This window comes from Hemiscyllium ocellatum, chromosome 25, assembly GCF_020745735.1.
Source record: "Hemiscyllium ocellatum isolate sHemOce1 chromosome 25, sHemOce1.pat.X.cur, whole genome shotgun sequence".
Taxonomy (NCBI): Eukaryota; Metazoa; Chordata; class Chondrichthyes; order Orectolobiformes; family Hemiscylliidae; genus Hemiscyllium; species Hemiscyllium ocellatum.
The window spans coordinates 17276609-17289491 of record NC_083425.1 but is presented as its reverse complement, the minus strand read 5'-3'; positions in this window follow the sequence as shown (position 1 = coordinate 17289491).

Below are 12883 nucleotides of genomic sequence, written 5' to 3'. Positions count from 1 at the left end.
GTGTTTACATATAAAATACTTCTCTACTGTATCCAGAATAACAGTAACCATCTCTATCTGATTTACCAGAATGAGGAACAAGAATCAATTTAAGGGCCAGTAAGCAAGTGATGGAGATATGTCTGGATGTGTCTTATTATATATCCATATTCTGACTACTTAATTGTACTTCCTAGAAGGATGGGCAAGGAATTTCATTCAGGGCATCCCAAAAATGATCTATAGACCTGCTTGTAAATGAAGAGTTGTGCAGATGTGGATGGTGGGGGAGGGCTGAGGTATGGAAGAGAAAACTCGGGAACAGTAAATTGTGGTCACTGGGTTAGTTGGCAAATTGTTTGCAGATACTACCAACAGCGACACTGTTACTAATTCACAGCTGTAAATATTAAGCTGCCAACGTTTGTCAGAGAGATTTGCCTACATTCTCTTGATTTTTTCAGGTGGTTAAGATGACCCCTACTTTAGTAGTTTCAATCACTCAAGTGCATTACTCTATACTTCAGTTTAAATAAGCCATCACCCCTGTCACTGGTAGCAAAATACAGAAAGGTCACATTGGATAGGATGAACAATCGGAGCCATTCACAGTTTGTCTTTAAAAAACTCTGCTTCCATTTCTTTCTCATGGTCTTTGCCACTAATTTCCCTGCAATGCCCTGATCCTCACCTCTGGAATCAAGAACTACAAGCTTTGAATAGAAGAAAATTTACACATTTTCATCAAAAATATACAAAATGAAAAATAGCTCAGACAGGGCTTTGGAAAGAAAATAATTAATTAACAATTCATTTATTTTATTTAACCTAAAGCAGTTCCCACTTGCTGAAATGTAAAATAAACACAGTGGATTCTGTCATCCTGGTTACCTCCACTAAACAGCTTTTTAATTTTGTTCAACCAGACTTGAATCTGGATCACCGTTTTTGAGTATCACAGCAACATTTTTGTATCAACAATGGGAGGAAAGGGGTGAAAGACTCAGGCTAGAAATAAATATTGTTGAAAGTGTTTAAAACGTTTATATCACATGCCTCTCCCTATTTCTTATTTTTAATATGTTAACACCTCTTAAAATGGTGCACCAAGGGTGTTATCCAAATATTTACAATCCATCAACAGCCAATATCATGAACAGTGGTTTTGAGTCTTTAAGAAATATGAGGAATGACAAAGTTCTCGTCACTAAGACGAACAGAAACTTTCTTAGACTGCAGCCGTCCAAAGATTGAGTCGTGATGAGAAATATAAGATTTTAAATCTTGAATATGAACCGGGCAGGAGGGGACTTCATTAAGGTAAACAACATTGTAAAATTGAATCTGGAATGCTACTTCAGGACAAATGGGAGCAGGTTCAAATGGAAGGAGCCAAATTCAGGACTGGTATCAAGGAGTTCTTTGTACAAAGAATGATCAACACATGAAGTAGACACACAAGCAAAGGTAATTCCCCTGGAACTATTTAAGAAAGAGTCATAAACTGTTGATGAGAGATTGAATATTCAGGATGAATGAGCCAAGATGAACCAAATGAGGTTCCACAGATACTTCAATCCTGTGGTCTTAAGATCTTGTACAGACAATTTCTGTCGTTTTTGTGTATGCAGCGCTTCGGAAATATAAGGGACTAGTTTATGATTAAAAGCTTCATCAAAACTTTGTCACTGAGCCACATATCTTAACATTTTGACATTAATTTTGGGACTTTGCCAAATGGAGGTGGAACAAGACCTAAGGGGTGACACTCTTGCAGCACAGAGTACAGAGAGACCAGATATTTGATTGATCATAGTTTTTGGGCTTCCTTGTAATTTTACTGTACTGTGAATGACAATCAGATACCCTGCTACAGTCAGATCAGCTCTGATGATCTAGAATTGAAATGTTAGCTTGCCCTCTCTCTCTGGATGCTACCGAACCCACTATGATTTCCAGCACTTTTTGTTTTCACCCTGATACAGTCCGTAGTTTGGAAATTGAATGAGTTTGGTCAGCCCAGATGCTACTCCATTGTTTAAACTATGATAGAAGCACAGTAAAGAGCCAGGGTGGGAGCTGGAAGTTACACAGGGACATAGATATATTAAATCAGCCGACCAAACTGTGGCAATTAGAATTCAATGAGTCAAAGTCATAGAGTCATAATGTTGTACATCATAGAAACAGGCTCTTTGAGCCAGCGTGTCCATGGCAACCAACAAACACCAAGTCACACTAATCCTATTTAACTCCACTTGGTCTATTGCCCATTGTGCCCCAACATTTTAAGAGCTCATCCAGATACTTCTTAAATGTTGCGAGAGTTCCTGCCTCCACCATCCGCTTAGCATGATCCATTTACCATCCAACACTACCTGGATGAAAACATTTTTCCTCAGATCTCCTTGAAACCACTTTCTCCTCACTTTAGACTTTTGCCTCTGGCCTTAGACAGCTGCAGGGAAAAGATTCCCACAATCTACTTTGTCTGTGCCTCTCATAATTTTGTATACTTCAATCAAATCCCCCTCAGACTCTTCAGACTATCCAGTCTCTCCTCATAACTGAGACTTTCCATGCCAGGCACCTTCCTGGTGAAACTCCTCTACACTCTCCCCAGTGCAATCACATCCTTCTGACAGTGTGGCAAGGCAACCAGAGCTTCTCACAGCATTCAATCTGTGACCTTATAAGCCAATCCTTATAAGGTTGTAACAAGACTGCCTTGCTCTTATATTCTACCCCCTTGCTAATGAAGGCAAGCATCCGTAAGTCTTCTTCACCAGGCTGTCCACACATGCTGACACCGTCAGGGATCAACAGACTTGTACACCAAGGCCCCTTTCTTCCTCAGTACTCTCTGGAGACCCCCCATTCATTGTGTATGTTCTTCCCTGATTGGACGCCCAAAATACATCACCTTGCACTTGTCAGGATTAAATTCCATCTGCCATTGCTCTGCCCAATTTACCAGTTGATCAATATCGCACTGCAGCCAGAGACTGTCTTCCTCACAATTAACAACACCACCAATTTTCATGTCAACTGCAAACTTACTGATTAAGGCTTCCACATTCATGTTCAAGTCATTAAGTACATAAAGAACAGAAAGAGTCCCAGCACCAATCCCTGCAGTACACCACTGTTCACAAAATGAACGGTCAACCATCACCCTTTGCCTCGTATCTGTCAGCCAATTTTGGATCCAGTTTGCCAATATGCCTTGGATCCCTTGGGCTCTTGTCTTTTGGACCAGCCTTCCATTTGGGACTTTGTTAAGGGCCTTTTTAAAGTTTGTGTCAACCACATTAACTGCATTACCCTCATCAATATGTTGAGTCACCTTTACAAAAAACTCAATTAAATTAGTCAGATAGGATCCCCTTTGATGAATCCTTGCTATCAAATATCAGCACTTTTCAGTGCTGATTAATATATCCCTCAGAATTGTTTCTAATAATTTCCCTACTCTGGCATCAGACTAACTGATCTGCAATTACCTAGCCTATTCTTGCAGTCCTTTATCCTCCTGGCTCTTCACCTGTGGCCAGTGAAGTATTAAATATCTCCTCCACCACCCTCCCTTGTCTCCCCATAGCAGCCTGGGTTACATCTCATCAGGCCCTGGGGACTTATGCACCTTCATTCCGGCTAAAACATCGAATGCCTCCCATCTTGTTAATCATAAAATGTTCTAGAACCTTATCAGCCCAACTGAAATTCCAGGCTATCATGTCATTCTGCTCTGTGAATAGAGATGGCAAGTATTCGTTTAACATCTCACCCACACCCTCAGACTCCATACAAAGTTTGCTCTTTTGGTCTCTAACATGTCCCTCTCTTTCCCTGGTATCCTCTTGCTGTTAATATACTTACAAAAAGCCTTAGGACTTTCCCCGATCCCATCTGCCAAAGATACTTCATGACACCTCTTTGCACTCCTTACTCTCTATATTTTGGAAGGGCCTCCCCCTTTTACAATGTACCATATCTGACATATGCTTTCTTCTTTTTCTTTATCAAACTCATGTTTCACCTTGACATCCAAGATTCCCTGGACTTTTTGCCCTTGACCTTCACTATCGGAACATGCTGGCCCTGAACTCTCACGATACTACTTTGAAGTGATTTCCACTTTCCAACTGGACCCTTATTTGCAAGTACTTGCTTCCTGATTATGCTTGTCAAATACTGTCTAATATTGAAATTGACCTTTCCCCAACTTAGATACGAAACTTCAGTACTTCCCTCGTCCCTTTCCATAATGATCTTGAAGCTTATAGAATTATGGTCACAATCCACAAAATGCTCACTGAAACTTTGACCAGCTTCATTCTGCAGGATTAGAACAAGCACTGCCCCCTCCCTACCAGGGCTATCTACATTCTGGCACAAAGAAACTCTCCTGGATGCATTTTAAAAATTTCACCCTGTCTAATCTTTTCATACCAAGGAGACCCCAGTTAATGTTTGCAAAGTTGAAATCCCCTCCAACTATAATCCTCTTGCTCCCACACCTCTCTACGATTTGCCTACACATCAACTCTTCAATCTCCTTCTGACTGTTGGGAAGCCTATGGTATAAATCCCAGCAAAGTAATCTCCCCTTTTCAATTCCTGAGCTCTGGCCATATGACCTCATTTAAAGAACCTCTGGGCCATCATCCATTATTACTGCATTACATCCCCCCCATCTCCAGCCATTGTGTCTGAAACTTCAGGAATATTGAGCTTCTAGTCCTGTCCTTCCTTCAATCATGTCTCACAATGTCATATTCCTGTGTGCTGATCAATACTCTAACTTCAGCTGCCTTACCAGTCAAGCTCCTTTTGGTTTTGGAATCCTCCCATGTGCCTTTCTTGCCCATGTCTGCTCCAACTACTGGAATGTCTTGGCATTCCTTTTGTATGTAATTCAACCTTGCTCCTGACTTAGCATCTACTCTACGCCCCAACCCTTTGTTAAATCAGTTCAAAACCTTCCCAACAGCATGAGATACTGGATCCTGGATACTGGATACTCCCAGCAAGGATACTGGATCCATTCCAGTTCAGGTGCAACCCACCAAGCTTGTACAGACGTGACATACCCCAGAAACTGTCCCAGTGGTCAGAAATCCAAAGCCCTCCCTCCTGTGACAGCCCTTTAGCCACATCTTCATCTGACCTCTCTTCCTTTATTGAGTGCATGGCCCTGGAAGTAATCTGGAGATTGCAACCTTAGTATTGTTCTTTTTAATCTACTACCTAACTCTCTAAATTCAGAGGACACATATGCAGACATGGGGAGAACATGCAAACTCCACACAGATAATCACATAAGGCTGGAATTGTACCTGGGTCCCTGGTGCTGTGAGACAGCAGTGTTAACCACTGAGCCACCCAGTCACCTAAGTGCCACATAACCACTGGTCAGCTCCCCTTACAATTAAGACCCCCATCACCGAAGCTCTCCCAGTCCTTTTCCTTTCTTGCTGTGCAGCACAGCCAACAATGGTGTGACAAACCTGGCTGCTGCTGTTTTACCCTGAGAGGGTTAAAAATCACACAACGCCAGGTTATAGTCCAACAGGTTTATTTGGAAGTACAAGCTTTCAGAGCGCTGCTCCTTCATCAGGTAGCTGTACTTCCAAATAAACCTGTTGGACTATACCTTGGTGTTGTGTGATTTTTAACTCTGTCCACCCCCGTCCAACATCGACACCTTTACATCAGGCCTCCCCTGAGAGGTGATTCCCCTAAACAATATCCAACACTGGGTATCTGTTTGAAAGGGAGATGGCCACAGCAGACCCCTGTCCTGCCTGCCCACACCTACTAACCCTTCTGGTGGTCACCCCATTTTTTCTGCCTGTGTAGCCCTTAATGATCGAGGGAGTAGCTCAATAAACATGCTGTCCACAAGGTCTTCAGTGTCACGGCTGCTCCACATTGAGTCCGTCCACAGCTCCTCCACAGGTGCTGTATGTAGTCAATCAGGAGTTCCGGTGGAACACACTTTCTGCATGCGTAGTCACCGTGGAGACTGACAGTGTCCCTGATTTCCCACATACTACAGGAGGAAGATCCCATGTGGCTGAATTCCCCTGTGATTGAGAACTTTACCAACTCTAAACAAAAAACAAGGGGACAATTACTCAACCTCAGTTACTGCTCACCAAATCAGATTTCCCACTCTCTCTCTCCTTGTCTATTCCTAACGAAGTACAGGCCACAAAAACATGGACTTTACTCTCTGCCTCTCTGCAGTCTCTGAAGATGAATCCTAAGCAGACAATTGGTTTGCCCTACATCACTTTTTGAATAGTAATGTCACCTCAGGAGCTCTGACTCGGAATTGAGTGAAGGTTACAGCTGCTGTGCTGTATTCCTGCTGCTGCTCTGAGTGAGATTGATCAGAGCCCCCCCCCGCTCCTCTGGCATTTATCTGGGCGGCACAGTAGCTCAGTGGTTAGCACTGCTGCCTCGCAGCACTCAGGACCTGAGTTCAATTCCAGCCTTGGGTGACTGTTTTTGTGGCGTTTGCACATTCTCCCAGTGTCTGTGTGGGTTTCCTTCGGGTGCTCCAGTTTTCTCCCACAGTCCAAGACTGTACAGATTAGGTGAATTGGCCAAGCTAAATTGTCCATAGTGATCAAAGATGTGTAAGTTAGGTGCACTAGTCAGGGGAAATGTTGAGTAATAAGGTAGGGGAATAGATCCCTGCGTGGGCGGCACGGTGGCACAGTGGTTAGCACTGCTGCCTCACAGCGCCTGAGACCTGGGTTCAATTCCCGACTCAGGCGACTGACTGTGTGGAGTTTGCACGTTCTCTGCGTGGGTTTCCTCTGGGTGCTCCGGTTTTCTCCCACAGTCCAAAGATGTGCGGGTCAGGTGAATTGGCCATGCTAAATTGCCAGTAGTGTTAGGTAAATGTAGGGGTATGGGTGGGTTGCGCTATGGCGGGTTGGTGTGGACTTGTTGGGCTGAAGGGCCTGTTTCCACACTGTAGTAATCTAATCTAATCCGGATGGAATACTCTTCAGAGGGTCAGTATGGACTTATTGGGCCAAATGGCCTGTTTCCACACTGTAGGGATTCTATGATTCTGCTGCTGCCATTCACCCCCAGGTTCACTCCACCCCTCAGCATGAGATCATCCATTTTAGCTTCAAGAGAAATGATGCTTCCTTAATGTCATAAAATGAGCTTTGTAGGAATAAAGCACAGGTCGTTCTGCTATAACGTGTGTTTCGTTAATACGAATTTGATGTCACGCAATTGTCGAATTGGGGACACGGTTTCTAAAGTACAAACTTTTAAAACATGTGTTGGCTGTAACACAATTACATCAGCAACACTTTAAGCATTGTTTCTAAAGTGCCATTTTCTTTTAATGTGCAAGAACACAACCATTACGTTGTCGATGAACTACTTGTACACTGATTACTAAAAGCTGGTGCAGAGCTAAAAGCAATAATTTAAAGGGTGTATGGAAGGTTGACGTGTATCTTATGAAAATTGGAATACAAAGGACAGGGAGTTCTGTTTCACTTGGATAGAGTCTCAATTATGGATAGGATTCCCCTTGGAGACAGAGCAGAGTGGTTTCACAACAGGAGCTCAGAAGTAAGAATGTCTTACTGTAGTTATGAGGGCCTTGAGGAGACCATACTTGGAGTATTGTATGATGTTTTGGTCTCTGTACCTAAGAAAGGAAAAGCCTGTAATAAAGAAAGTGCAGTGGAATTTAATTATGATGACATCATGTACGGTATGACTGTACAATGAGAGGTTAATTTGACTGGGCCTGTATTCGCCGGAGTTCAGAAAGAAGTGAAGGGATCTGATTGAAACATATAAACTTTGAATAAGATTGGACAGATTCCCTCATTCAGAATCTAGAACTGGGGGTCATTATCTTAGCATATAGGGTAGACCATAAATGGCTGAAATGAGGAAAATGAATATGTAGAATTCAAGTCACTGAATATATGCAAGAAAGAGACAGATACATTTTGTAGACTTTAAGGGATAAAGGCACCTGGAGAGAAAGCAGGAATGTGGTACCCGGATGGAGGATCAGCCATGTTTCTACTAAAAGGCAGAGCAGGCTCAAAGACTGAACGGCTTACTCCTCCTTCTAGTTTCTACTGGAGAATAATAGGTTCCATAGAATCCCTACAGTGTGGAAGCAGGCCATTGGGCTCATCAAGTCCACACCATCCCTCTGAAGAGTATCCCACTCAGATCCACTTCCCTTCTTCTGTAACCCTCCATGTTCCCATGGCTAATCCGCCCAGCCTTCACATTCCTGGACACTATGGACAATTTAGCATGGCCAATGCACCTAACCTGCACATCTTTGGACTGGTGTACCCGGAGGAAACCCATGCAGACACGGGAAGAACATGCAAACTCCACACAGTCAGCCACCTGAAGTTGGGAACAAACCTGGGTCCCTGGCGCTGTGAGGCAGCAGTGCTGACCACTGAGGCATGGTGTACAGGTTGTATGGACTACATTTGCATTTGCAATATTTTCATGTTATTTCACTAACAGATATTTGCCACTCCTATATCGGATTGTGGTAATAGGGGTTCAATTTACTTTAAAATGTCATGCAGCTTTGCTCAATTGCTAATGTAGGTTACAACAAACATATTTAAACACCCTCAGTTGATTAGATTACTTACAGTGTGGAACCAGGCCCTTCGGCCCAACAAGTCCACACCGACCCACCGGAGCGCAACCCCCCCATACCCCTATATTTACCCCTTACCTAACACTACAGGCAATTTAGCATGGCCAATTCACCTAACCCACACATCTTTGGATTGTGGTAGGAAACCGGAGCACCTGGAGGAAACCCACGCAGACACGGGGAGAACGTGCAAACTCCACACAGTCAATCGCCTGAGGCAGGAATTGAACCCGGGTCTCTGGCACTGTGAGGCAGCAGTGCTAACCACTGTGCCACCATGCTGCCCTCATTCCAGGATACTGCTGCTTGGAGTCCTCATGGCTGCTGGTCCTTGGCTCATGAATGTAATTCACCTTGTAAAACAGTAACACCATAAGATTTTCTTAAACTTAGAATATTGAAAGTGAGGCCTCAGTTGGAGTACTGAGTACTGAGTTGGAGTAGCTTTGGTTCCCTTATCTGACAAAGGATGTTCTGGCTGTGGAGGGAGTGCAACAAAAAGGTTTACCAGAGCAATCCCTGGGATGGTAGGACTGAAGTTTGAAGAGAAATTGGATTAGTAAGGTATTCATTGGTATTTAAAAGAATGAAAAGAGAATCTCATAGAAGCCTATAAAATTCCAACAGGGCCACAGAGGGTAAATGTAGGAAGAATGTCCTGATGACTGGGATGTCCAAAACCAGGGTTAGACTGAGGTGAGGATACAGAGCTGATCTTGTGGAATTCGCTGTCACAGAAGGCGTCTGAGGCCAAAATATTGAATGTTTTTAACAAGTTAGACATAGTTTTTACGGCTAAAGGGATGAAAGGGAATGCGGAGAAAGGTGTCACTGAGAAATAAGGTACTGAGATGGATGATCAACCATGATCATTTTAAACAGCACAAAATGCTCAAAGAGCCAAATGGCCTACTCCTGCTCCTATTTCCTATGTTTCTATGTTTTATACGTACAATCATAGTAACATGATAATATCCAGTGATCTATTAAACTGTCCGACATAAAATTGCATAATAAGTGAAAATGACAGAGGGTGAAATTAAGGCTATTTTTGAATTAAATGAATAATGTCAGCAGATTAAAAGGTCAGGCTCACCTATTTCAGGCTGTTGTAAAGGTGTAAAATAAATATTATGTTCAGCAATTCTCCCTACAGAGATTTACCCTGCTCCCTTTAACAAGGCTTCCCGAACTGGGTAGCAGAGATTGGGTCCAGATTTTCCATTGTAATCATCCGAATTTTGGCTGATCTTTGTTTGTTCGCACTGGCAAAGCGTCGAGTAAAATGAGAAAACCATATTGATCAGACCATTTCCACAGTTGTAAAACCCCCACAGTCCCCAGAAGGGGAGAACCATCTAGTTCCTGTTGCACTCTATCTAAAACGAACAAAATAGGTGGTGAGAACAAAAACATTTCAGAGTAACTTGTACTTGCAAATAAACCTGTTGGACTACAACCTGGTGTTGTGTGATTTTTAATTTCACAGTAAGGTGGAGAGATCACATGAAAATAAACATTGCCTCCTCCACAATTCGGAATTTGAGCTACCGTAGGTAAAAGTCTTTGACTTAATACCACTTTTATCTTGTGCCACACAACGTGCCCCCAACACTGCACTGCTGTCGGCAAAAGGTGGCAACTATTTCTATTTAACACCATGAGATTGCACCACAAGAATTTGAATGACAGATCTTCTGGGACCACAGTAAGCCAGAAAGGAGGCAGAAAACATGGACAGTTATTGGGATTATCATCAGGATTGTTACCTGAACTCCTCCCTGCCTCCATCTATCTACATTTCCAGGCAGGAAGGACGCTGAGTGATGTTCCTTCAGTTAAGACTCTCAAGCAGTCAATTAATGCCCACTTAAGGAGCACTTAAGGGTTTATTCCCAGCTAGAGTAAAATGGTGCCAGGTAGGACAAATAAGAGTCAGAAAGCCCGATGGAGGTGCTGGCTGCCTGATAGGGGATCCCTTGATTTGCAATAATTTGTGAACAATCGAGGGCATGGACATGGGGCAAGTCAGTGGTTACTGTAAGCCCATATCCCCCTTGCTCTCAGTGTGCAAGACATTAACCCCTTTCCTGTTAGACTGGGGGGGGTCACTATACCAATTGCGACCACCAGTTTCCTCGGGAGCACTACTGAAATCTGACCTCTTATTGGCTAGGAAAAAGGGAAAATGCAAACATTCCTGAAAGCGAACATACTGGTCATACTGGCACTCCATCGTGAAATACATTAGATAAATCGGACAGGTAGATTTACTGATTTTTTTATTTCTTCTGGACACAGTAGGTATAGGTGACCAGGACATCCTACCCAGTGTCCTCAGTCAAGAGGAAAGCTTACTGGTATCTATTTAAGTACAAGATACATCAGACCTTCTTACTTAGAGTGAGGCATAGGTTTCCCTGGGCCTTTTGCAGACATTTAATGAGTCTAACTCAGAAGATTCCAATCACAGACTCCAAAGTAAATATGGATTCACATTTACATGATTTAAAGAAAGAAATAATTTCACTTTTACACTGTCCTCCATGTCCTTGGGATGTCCCAAAGTTTTTCATCACAATGAGTTACTTCTTAAGTAGCATCATTGGGGTTTTGCAGGCATGGAGCGAGAGCCCACCAATAATAGTGAGGAAAAGAAGGTGTTCATTTGTTTTTCTGTGGTATTGGCATCAGCTAAGAGAACATCCTTATCTGTTTGAATTCTTCTGCAATATTTTTTATAATCATCTGAACAGGCAGAGGGAACCTTAAATTACTTATCTTGACCTTGTTGAAGATTTTGTGCTTGTATACCAATATTAAGCCTGAAAAAACAGTGGTGTTCCCACACCCAAGACCTAATATGAAACATTAATTACCATGCAGCAAAAAATATCTATCATTTAGTATCTTGAAATTGTGAAAAAAATGCCTATTCTTTCCCTCTCAGGGGGTTGTGAGTCTTTGGAATTCCCTTCCTCAAAAGACAGTAGAAGCTGAGCCTTTTAAAACTTTTATGGTAGAGGTTGACAGATTGTTGATCCTAAAAGGATAAAAGATTTTCAGGGGTTTACAGGAATGTGGAGTTGAGATTAAAAACATATCAGCCATGATCCTACTGAATGGTGGAACAGACATGAAGGGCCAAGTTTTCTACTGTTGTTGGTATGTTTGTACTCTCTTTCTCAATTGTAACATCAAGATGGGTTAGTTAGTTCATGTACTGGCATTAGCTGTACCCTCCTTTGACAAAACATTTGTGTAAGGAGTTCACAGTTTTCTCTTCCCTGTTACTTTTCCCAGATCTCTTCCAAAGGTGCTAGGATTCATTTCCCAAATGCTGATGTCATTCCTGTGTCTCACCCAGGAGGCCACTCTGTTCGGCCTGTGTGGTAGTCGTTAGGCACGATCCTGATTTAGACACCACGAACAAGTCTGTAAAATATGATTAGACAGTAATCGGAAAAAGAGCCCTGGTTAAGCTTTTCCTCTCCTTGGATTGGATTGCAAACCCTAACTGCATCAGTCCTATTGCTTTACCTGAAGTCCCTCATTCATTTCCCACTGACCAATCCCAATTAAAATGATTAAAATTCACATGTTTAACATTATGAAATGAACCAATTTCAATTACAGATTCTCAGCTTTGTTACTGATCTTTTGCACACTCTTAATTATAACAATTATTTTGTAAACGCATAAGAACAGTCACATGAGAATTTGCCTGATGCTGTTGTGTGGTTTGACAAATGACTCTCAAGAAAATTATCATTCTATTTCTGCATAAAGTGGATCTTACATTCCAAATATATATTAAAGGGAGAAACTTTTCTTCAGGGAGCAGATTGACTTATTCAGATGATGTAATACTCTGGGTTTTGGCTGTTTCAGTCTCTGGTTCACCACTAGTTATAGAGAATGTTTGCAATGCTATCATTTATTTCAACAACCTGAGCTGAGCTCACAGACAATTAATCTGAGTTTAAAATCAGGAATGAGTAATCTAGAGTTATAACATTAGTTAAATTTCCAATCAACGTTTTATTCCAGGGTTGAAGCCAATCCACAGTCAAAATCGAACAAGAAGTGCCTTGTAAATTGGTCGAATACATTTGATAATTTTGGAAGTTCCATTAACTTGTTTTAAACACAATGCAACACAAGGTTATTAAAACCTTTTGAGATCTACAGGAAATGTGACTGTTGGAAGCCAGGAAA